This window comes from Pelodiscus sinensis, chromosome 3 (assembly GCF_049634645.1).
Source record: "Pelodiscus sinensis isolate JC-2024 chromosome 3, ASM4963464v1, whole genome shotgun sequence".
Taxonomy (NCBI): Eukaryota; Metazoa; Chordata; order Testudines; family Trionychidae; genus Pelodiscus; species Pelodiscus sinensis.
Genome location: NC_134713.1, coordinates 34,937,235 through 34,946,452, shown reverse-complemented (window position 1 = coordinate 34,946,452; position 9,218 = coordinate 34,937,235).

Genomic DNA, 9,218 nt, shown 5'->3' with positions numbered 1-9,218 from the left:
TAAGTGATAAAGAAGTTCCTGACTAGAATGCATTACTTCAAGACACAAACTGAAAATGCTTTAGATCTGTAAGTTACAAAGTGAATAGCTGAATATTAAGAGTAGCCAAAGCAGAATATGACAATATTCACAAGATGATGAATTTATGTCTTACCTTTCCTGTGTATGGTATAGCTTCTTGGGAAGTCTCTAAGATTAGCTGAGATTTTACTAAACCTTAAAATGAAAAGGGATTTGGTATGCAACATTTCACCATCTCAGCAGGATTATTTCATGGAAAGAAACTCATTTCAACAGCAAATGCTATATACAATAAGAATTCCCTAAAGGGCTATAACTCAATAGAATTTAATGAATGCCACTGAAAATGGCTAAATACTTCTGGAAACCAGGCAGTCGTTATTATTGCGAATGTGATAACACCTAGAGGTCTGAACCAGACCCCATTTGGCTATGTCTACACAGCCAAGAGGAGCAAGCATTACAGTCTGGGATGATGGACTCCAGCTAGTGGAGTTCATGAGCATGCCAAAAATAGCTGTATAGCCAGAACTTTGAAGTCCAAGAACCCAGCTTGGACTGAAGTCTGGGTTCTGAATCCTAGGGCATAGGTTTGGCAATGAGCCAAAGCTACAGTCTAATTTCAAAGTGCTCTCTCCCAGCTATTTTTAGAGCACTAATACAAGCCCTGCTAGCCTGACTCTTCCAGCCCTGACTGAGAGACTCACTACCGAGCACTGGGTGGATGCACCCATTGTGGCAGGCACTGTATTTAAGTATATGGGGCTAGATCTGGGCATAGTGTTTAGCACCATATTTCACAAATGGTCGTCATCAGTGTGATTCAACATGGGGTAATGTGACAATCTGGTCCATTGGCCCTGTCCCAAAAGTTCACAGTCTTAAAAGACAAGATGCAACATTGGTGCAAGAAGTAAGTGGGAGGAATGAGGAAAGGGAGGTTGGAGTAGCAATTATAACAGACTATCCTAACATACACTTGCTCTGTACTAATAGGTAGCAATAATCATGGTAATGACAGCTTGTCGTCCGCCTTGTCATTCTTTCAGAATGAAATGTTGGGATGCTTTAAGAAGCCAGTTATATAGTCTGGCACATCTTTTATGTGAATTGACTGAGGACCATCAAAAGGCAGTAAAGAGAATGAGTGTATGAAGTGGGACATTCAAAATGAGGAGAGACTAAAGAAACTTATGATTGGAAAAGTGAAGATCAATAATGGGCACTTAGAATAATGAATGTTGTGTTAAAATGTTTCAAGTCATCTTGTCCACATTCCCAAGAAAACAATGACACTCATGGATTAAAAATTGATACTATAAAATGAAAATATATTATAAGTATTATAAAAGTAATACATTGGAATTTACTGCCACAAGGTATTCTTGAAGTAAATAAAACAAAATTAGCAAAATTTAAGAAAAAAAAGGAGACAGATTAGCAGCACATATTAACATCAAGACTTACTCTTAAAATCATAAAATAATCACCAGCCATCAGGATAGAATGTTTGTACCTGCCTAGTTTCATGATTGTCCAGGTAAAATACAAGGGTTTCTCATACTGTCAACATGATAAATGGTGGCAAAGAAAGAGGAGTATCCATTGGTGAATTTTCAGTGCTATAACTTCCTTTTTGGACATTTTTAATAGCGTCCATTACTCAGGGGGTGGCCAACCCGCGGCTCTCAAGCTACATGCGGCTCTTTGCTCAAAGAAATGCAGCTCTTGCTAGTTCTGAGCCGCATATTCAAACTGCTCACGGCCAGCCGCTATGCGCATGCGCCCCAGTGCCTGGAGGGTGAAGCGTGTGGCGGTGGCGGCAGAAGCAAGGGCTCTGACGAGACCCAGGCATTAGGTTAGAGTGGGAGGGTCTGCGATGGGGAGGGCGATTGACCAATTATTCACCAGCATAGTGCTGATTTTTAACACCCTCTTCAGTGCAAAATAGTATGTCCAGGGAAACAAGGTAATAGATAAATTGAAACAAATTGAACACTTGCGCTTCATTTTCCAAGCTGAGCCCTTACTCATACAACTTGAGTCACTTGTAAGAAAATTAAAGTAGATATGGTCTAAATATGCATTGTTTAAATAATTAGTCTAAATGGGCTTATAAATATGTTTTACTAATCAAAGTAGAATTTTAGAGTAGCTGTATGGTATGAATGTTTGAAATGTGCCAATGTATGAACTTGACTTAGGATATTAAAAACCTAGCACGCAGTAAACATTTCAAACAGTCTTACTATAAAGTAAAACTTTTACCTAATTATTCCTAGGCAATTTTGGTGTAAATAGAGATCCTTGATATAGAGCTTTACAAACATTTGACCAAAAGATTGATTCACTGTTTCTGACAATCTGAGTAGTCTTGCTGGCATAAATTTAGAATAATATTGTTCAAAAAGACTATCTATTTTCACTATGTAGGCTACCACCATGGCTACAGTCACTATTCAATATAATTTCTTCTGGATTCAGAATATTGTAAGTAGCTATTCTGAAATTTTCAATTATTTTATCTCTATGTTTGAATTGTTATCACATTGAGGGTATGTCTACACTACAACCCTAGTTCGAACTAGGGCGGTAGTGTAAGCAACCGGAGTTGCAAATGAAGCCCGGGATTTGAATTTCCTGGACTTCATTTGCATCTTGCCGGGTGGCGCCATTTTTAAATGTCCGCTAGTGCGGACTCCGTGCCGCGCGGCTACACATGGCACGGACTAGGTAGTTCAGATTAGGCTTCCTATTCCGAACTACCATTACTCCTCCTCGAGGAGTAACGGTAATTCAGAATAGGAAGCCTAATCCGAACTACCTAGTCCGTGCCGCATGTAGCCGCACAGCACGGAGTCCACACTAGCAGACATTTAAAAATGGTGGCGCCCGGCAATATGCAAATGAAGCCCGGGAAATTCAAATCCCGGGCTTCATTTGCAACTCCGGTTGCTTACACTACCGCCCTAGTTCGAACTAGGGTGGTAGTGTAGACATACCCTTATATCCCTACTCTGACCAACTTTATTGCACTATTTAATTAAATAAAAACTTGACACAAAGATTCCACATTTTCTCATATGCAGAGCCATTTGCAGAGAGAGAAGAATTTCAGAAAGAGAGGCATTCATTTCTCAGTCGTAAAACTCTTGTACTGCGAAAGTTTGTTACCTTCATCTGGGGTCCAGGCTCCTATAAATTGTGCTATTATTAATCAAATGCATATTTTATGACATCATTCTCACTGCCCATTAAACCATTTCTAAATATTTAATGACCTTGTTGTTACATTGAATACATTGTGGGAATACAAGAAAATGGATGCTGCAACTGGAACACTGGACAAATAATCCAAAATAAATGCCCAACTACCAAGTCTGATTACAAAATAATTCATATACATGAAGACATACTAAAGAACATTTTGTTCATGTGAAATTTCATAAGAAACTGATTAAGTTTCTAACATAAGCTAAATAAATTGATCATATCTGTGCTCTACGGTTCAAATGATGTATCCTTTTTATGGATGGTATATAATGATCTAACAATAAGACTTGGCAATGCCAAGGAAAGGAGAATAAGAAAATGGAGCCCAGGATTAATTAATAAATTCAGAAAAAAAACCCCAGCCTGTACAATTAAGAGTGGCTAAAGTGAGTTTTTTGTTTTATGATTTTCTATTTTTCACTACATTTGATTCTTATATGCCAAGTTCCATTCCAGTGACTATCCTGTATCAATAAAAAAGCATGCAAAGCCTTAGCCAAAAACATAAAATATGAAAAAGTTATTCCGTCATCTTATCTATCTGGGGGTATGTCTACACTACCCTCCTAGTTCGAACTACCTAGTTTGAGCCCCGTGTAGCCGCGCTGCTCGGGGTTCGAACCAGCGGGGTTTTAAAAATGGCGGCTCCCCACTTATGCAAATGAAGCCCGGGAAATTCAAATCCCGGGCTTCAATTGCAAGTGCGGTATGCCTACATTACCCCGCTAGTTCGAACTAGCGGGGTAGTGTAGACATACCCAGAGATACTTTCTGCAGTTTCTGTTCCACCAAGGCCATCCACCTCCATCTTCCCATGCTTCACTTCTCTTGGCTACATACCCTCACCTCTCTCTCTCCTGACCAGAATTTTTCCAAAATATACTGTTCTCTGCCTTCATTGTGTTATCCCCAGCAAGCTAAGTGGTCTGCACTTTGATTTTTCTCAGAAGTAATACACATTATAGTTGCCCACAGTTGTAAGTTACCATACAGTTTGTTTTAAGCAAGCACATTGATTCTTAAGGAGAAAGTATTACAGAGAAATCATATAAAACAATAAAAGACACTAAACAAGTTAATAAGCATACCTCATTTTTTGAGGAAGAATGGCTCTTGCGCAAGAGGATTTTTTGCGCAAAAACCTCTTGCGCAAAAACAGCTGTTCATTAATTATGCAAATGAAGCATGGCGATATTCCACACCAAGATTCATTTGCATAAGCTTTTTCCAACAAGAAGGCTGCAGTGTAGATGTAGCCAAGGTTCTGTCTGTATGTTGCAGCAATTGAGATGCAAGATAATGAAAGGTTTGGCGAGAGTTTTAGCTGTATGGAGGGATAGGAAAGGGCATAGCTCCGCTATTGTGTAGAACAAATTGGCAAAATGTATATATAGTCTGTATATGAGGACTAAGAGATCTAACTTGACAATATCCGCTGGTAACGGGCATGAGTGACAGGCAGGATAGTGATGTTGTCCAATGATTGAGGAAGGAGCTAATCCAGAAGGTGTGTGGGGAAAAATTAGGAGATGTGGTTTGCTTAGGTTGGCAGCTAGATATTCATGAAGAGATGTCAGATGACAAATTCCGAGTTTAATTTGGACAGAAGGAGACGTCTGAAATAAGGGATATATCTATGACTTTTCAGCACAGAAATGGTAGCTGAATGTATATTTGGAGTGGAGATTAGCCAGAGACAGAAGAAGGGAACCAAGGATAAAGCTCTATGGAATCCTTAGAGAAAGCGGAAGTGTGGATAAGGACGATCCTCTAGAAGACACACTTAAATAGCAATGGGAGAGGCAGGAGGAGAAACAAGAGAGGACAGTCATGGAACCCAAATGAGGGCACAAGAAGAAGAGCAGGGTTAACTGTGTCAGGAGTGGCAGACAGATCCAGGAGGATGAAGATGAAGTACTGTTTCTGAACTTCAGCTAGGACAAGCTCATCTAGGCTGTGGTGGGAGCGGTTTCTGTGATCCTGAGTTGTTTAGAAGATCCACTTCTATCTAGGACTTAACCACTATTAAGTTAATGGCAAGGCAATTTATTTTCTATACTGTTTTGTTCACCCAGTTCTATGTAAAGCAGGTGTAACAAACATATACAGCTTTATCTGTATTACTCAATCTTAAAGGGGCTCGTCAGGCAGTAAGAAGATAGAGTTTCCACTTCATTGTGTACACTGTTCTCTGATGATCGGACAATTTCTGCATGATGTTCCCAAAGATATTTAATTCTTTTATCATTCTGCATGAGTTGATTTTGTAAATTTAAATCTTGTGATGCTTTACTAATTTGATGTAACTGTTTGTAAAGCTTTAAGTAATTTAGATCCAATACCCTCAGACTCTTCCAACCTCATTACAAATGTAGACAACCAGCAGGAGTAAAAGCCAAAGTTTGTGAACTCATAACAAACAGTTTTATTCTAAAGATTAAGGTTTGATTCCTTAGGTAGATTTAGCAGAGCAATTTGTGAACTAAATGCAGTAATGCTTAGGATTTGAGGATAATAAGGTGAAATATAACATGTCCAATTTTTTTTATCCTAAAGTAATATTGTTCACTAAAGTCATTGACAGCATCTTATCACAACAAAACAGACATGCTATAATATTTAGTTTTGAAAGGTAGATAACATTAGCTGTGTACGGAACCTCTAAATGGTTTTGAAACAGCTGGTCTACAGAAAGGCTAAATAGCATTGAACATAAACACAGCCCTCCCATCCCACGCACACATACACTCTGCTTCAATATCTGTATGAAACTGGCTGCCATTGGGAGAAAAAATGAAACTTTTTCTCTCCTTTCCACTTTAAGAGAAACGGTAAAATAAACTTTACGGGAGCTACAAGACATAGAACATAAGAATGGCCATAGTGGGTCAGACCAAAGGTCAATCTAGCTCAGTTTCCTGACTGCCAACAGTGGTCAATGTCAGATGCCCCAAAGGGAGTGAACAGAATAGATAATCATCAAGTAATCCCTCTCTGTCACTCATTCCCAGCCTCTGACAAACAGAGGCAAGGGACACCATTCCCACCAATTCTGGCTAGTAGCTATTGATGGACCTAACCTTCATGAATTTATCTAGTTCTTTTTTGAACCCTGTTAAAGTCTTGGTCTTCACAACATCTTCTGGCAAGAAGTTCCACAGGTTGACTTGCACTGTGTGAAGAGCCACTTCCTTTTGTTTGTTTTAAAAATCATCATTATCATCATCGTCAACAACTATGGGCTCAATACCCGTTGGTGTCCAATGCCTCCCTCACTATTTCCTTCCATCTTTCCCTGTCCAGTATGGAGTGGCTTAGTTTCTGTAGACTAGCTCTGCACCAATCTACCATATCATCTACCCATTCTCTGTGGGGTCTGCCTCTCCTATTCGGACCATCCATTATGCCGAATACCAGGGTCTTAACTTTTCGCTCATCATTCATTCTGCAGATATGCCCGAATAGCTGTAACTTCCATTGTATAATCTTCTGCAATAGGTTCTCTTTTGGCTGTATCTTCCTATATAATTCCTTCTTGGTGACCTTCTGCTTCCATCCTATTCTCAGGATCTTTCTATAACAACTCCTCTCAAATGCCAATATCCTTCTCTTCGAATCTCATTATCACCCATGTCTCACATCCATACAACATGCTGCTAAATACGCACATTTTCAAGACACTCAGCTTCGTTCCTAAGCGAATTGCTTTACTTTTCCAGATCTTATCCATTGCCTTCAAACTGGCTCTTGCTTTCGCTATTCTAGTCGCTATTTCCTTTTTACAGTCTAGATCATACATCATGTTGCTCCCCAAATATGTGAACATCTCTACATTCTGTAGTTAGATCCCATCTACACTAATCTTCCTTCCTATTTCCTTATCTCCAAATACCATTGTCTTTGTTTTATCGATATTTATGAACAGTCCATACTGCTTCCCTTCCTCATTTAGCACCTGAATTGTTCTCGCTAGCTTCTCTTCATCTTCCTCGATGATAACTATATCATCTGTGAACCTCTAGTAGTTAATTCTCATCCCATGCATCGATATCCCTTCTACCTCTTCCTTGGTCTTGTCCATCTTGATCATTGATCTTGTCTATCACTCTCTCTAGGCGTGTGATGAAGATAAGAACTAGGAGTCACCAAATAAAATTAATTGGTAGCATGTTTAAAACAACTCCACCACGAAGCCTCTAGAGGTTTCATGCCAGTCCCAAGCATGGATAAAGGAGGAGATTGGTCAGATGAGTGTCAATGCACTGGATTGTAAAACAACAATACAAATGAAATCTGATGCCAGTACTACTAACTGATAAAAGATGCCAGATTGGATATTACCCGGATAAACAAGATCCGCAATACCAATTGAGTAATTGAGGTTGGGTCAATAAGTTTGCTACTGAAAGGAAACTACAACCAACACATATACTATCAATTGGAACATGGAATGTCCAAACGCTGTGGATGACAGGAAAGTTAGAGCTGCTTCGAAAGGAGATGGAGAGAAACCAATATGATATACTTGGACTGGCGGAGATGCGTTAGACGGCATCAGGAGAGATGTGCGTGGTTGAGATGTGTGAGCCCATGGTTGTTGATGATAATGATGATGAGTTCTTACGTTATGTGCAGGGCTAGCTGAGCCGCGGTTCTGCGCATGTGCAGATCGTTCTGTGCATGCGCAGATCGTCGGAACCCGGTTCTTCCAGGTTGTAATCTACTCACCCCGGGCAAGTCGATTACAAAGATTGTCGAGCCCTGGTTATGTGAACAAGTAAATAACTTTTCCTTATTTACTTTCTTCATACCTGTCATAATTTTATAGACCTCTATCATATTCCTCTTGAGTCTCCTCTTTTCTGAGCTGAAAAGTCTTTTTAGTCTCTCTTCATTTGGCACTTGTTCCAAACCCCTAATCATTTTTGTTGCCTTTTTCTGAACCTTTTCCAATGTCAATATATCTTTTCTGAGATTAGGCGACCCCATCATATGCAGTATTCAAGATGTGGGCATACCATAGATTTATATAGAGGCAATCCAATATGCCTTGCTATTCCACCACATTAATCAGTAATTTTTAAATTTTATTTTGATAGTTTGTATAAGTTCAGTGGTATAATGTAGGATACAAGCAGCAACAGAGGTGCAAAGAAGGAACTGATGGGCATTACAAGATGATTTTACATTATACGGTGTGTTCATAAGAAAAAGCAAAATATTCCTCAGACATTAAAGATCATGAGGTGTTCAGATGTTATGTTAATAGGCACCATAGACATTCCTAAAATAGACAGAAATCAGGGTTCATATATAATTATGAAAAAAATGTGCTGTGAATCTTCAGTTACCTTTTTATTATTGACTATCAGAAGCATATCAACAGTAGACTCACTATATCCAAGCTCACAGTAACATTAAAATATCAAGGAGATATTGTCAAAAGCAGTCTGTGTCAATCTAACTTTGCTCTCATTTCAGTCCTTGGTAAAACTCTTAGGGCACATGTACACAGCAGCATTACTCCTGAATAACAGATGTTATTCTGAAATATCTTTGAAAGTGTCTACACAGCAAGCCCGTTATCATATATATAGTATGTCACCACCAATGTCTGAGACTCTGTAACTCTGAAATGCTGGCTGTTCCCTCTGGGCGGCGCTGTTGCCTCCCGCTGTCACGCTCAGATTACTTCTGCATTGCTCAGCTGGGCCACCGCGGGGGAGCAGGTGGCGCAAGCAGCTGTTTGGGCCCCATGCTGCCAAATGGCCGCTTGCGCCACTTGCTCCCCCACACTGGCCCACCTCAGAAGTCAGTCGAGTGCCTCAGCGGCTCAAGGCCCCGCCCCCTGGCTGTGAACATCACCGCCCCGCCCCCCTTCGCCTCCTGCAGTGGAGCTCGGCTGACTTTTGCACCATTCGGCC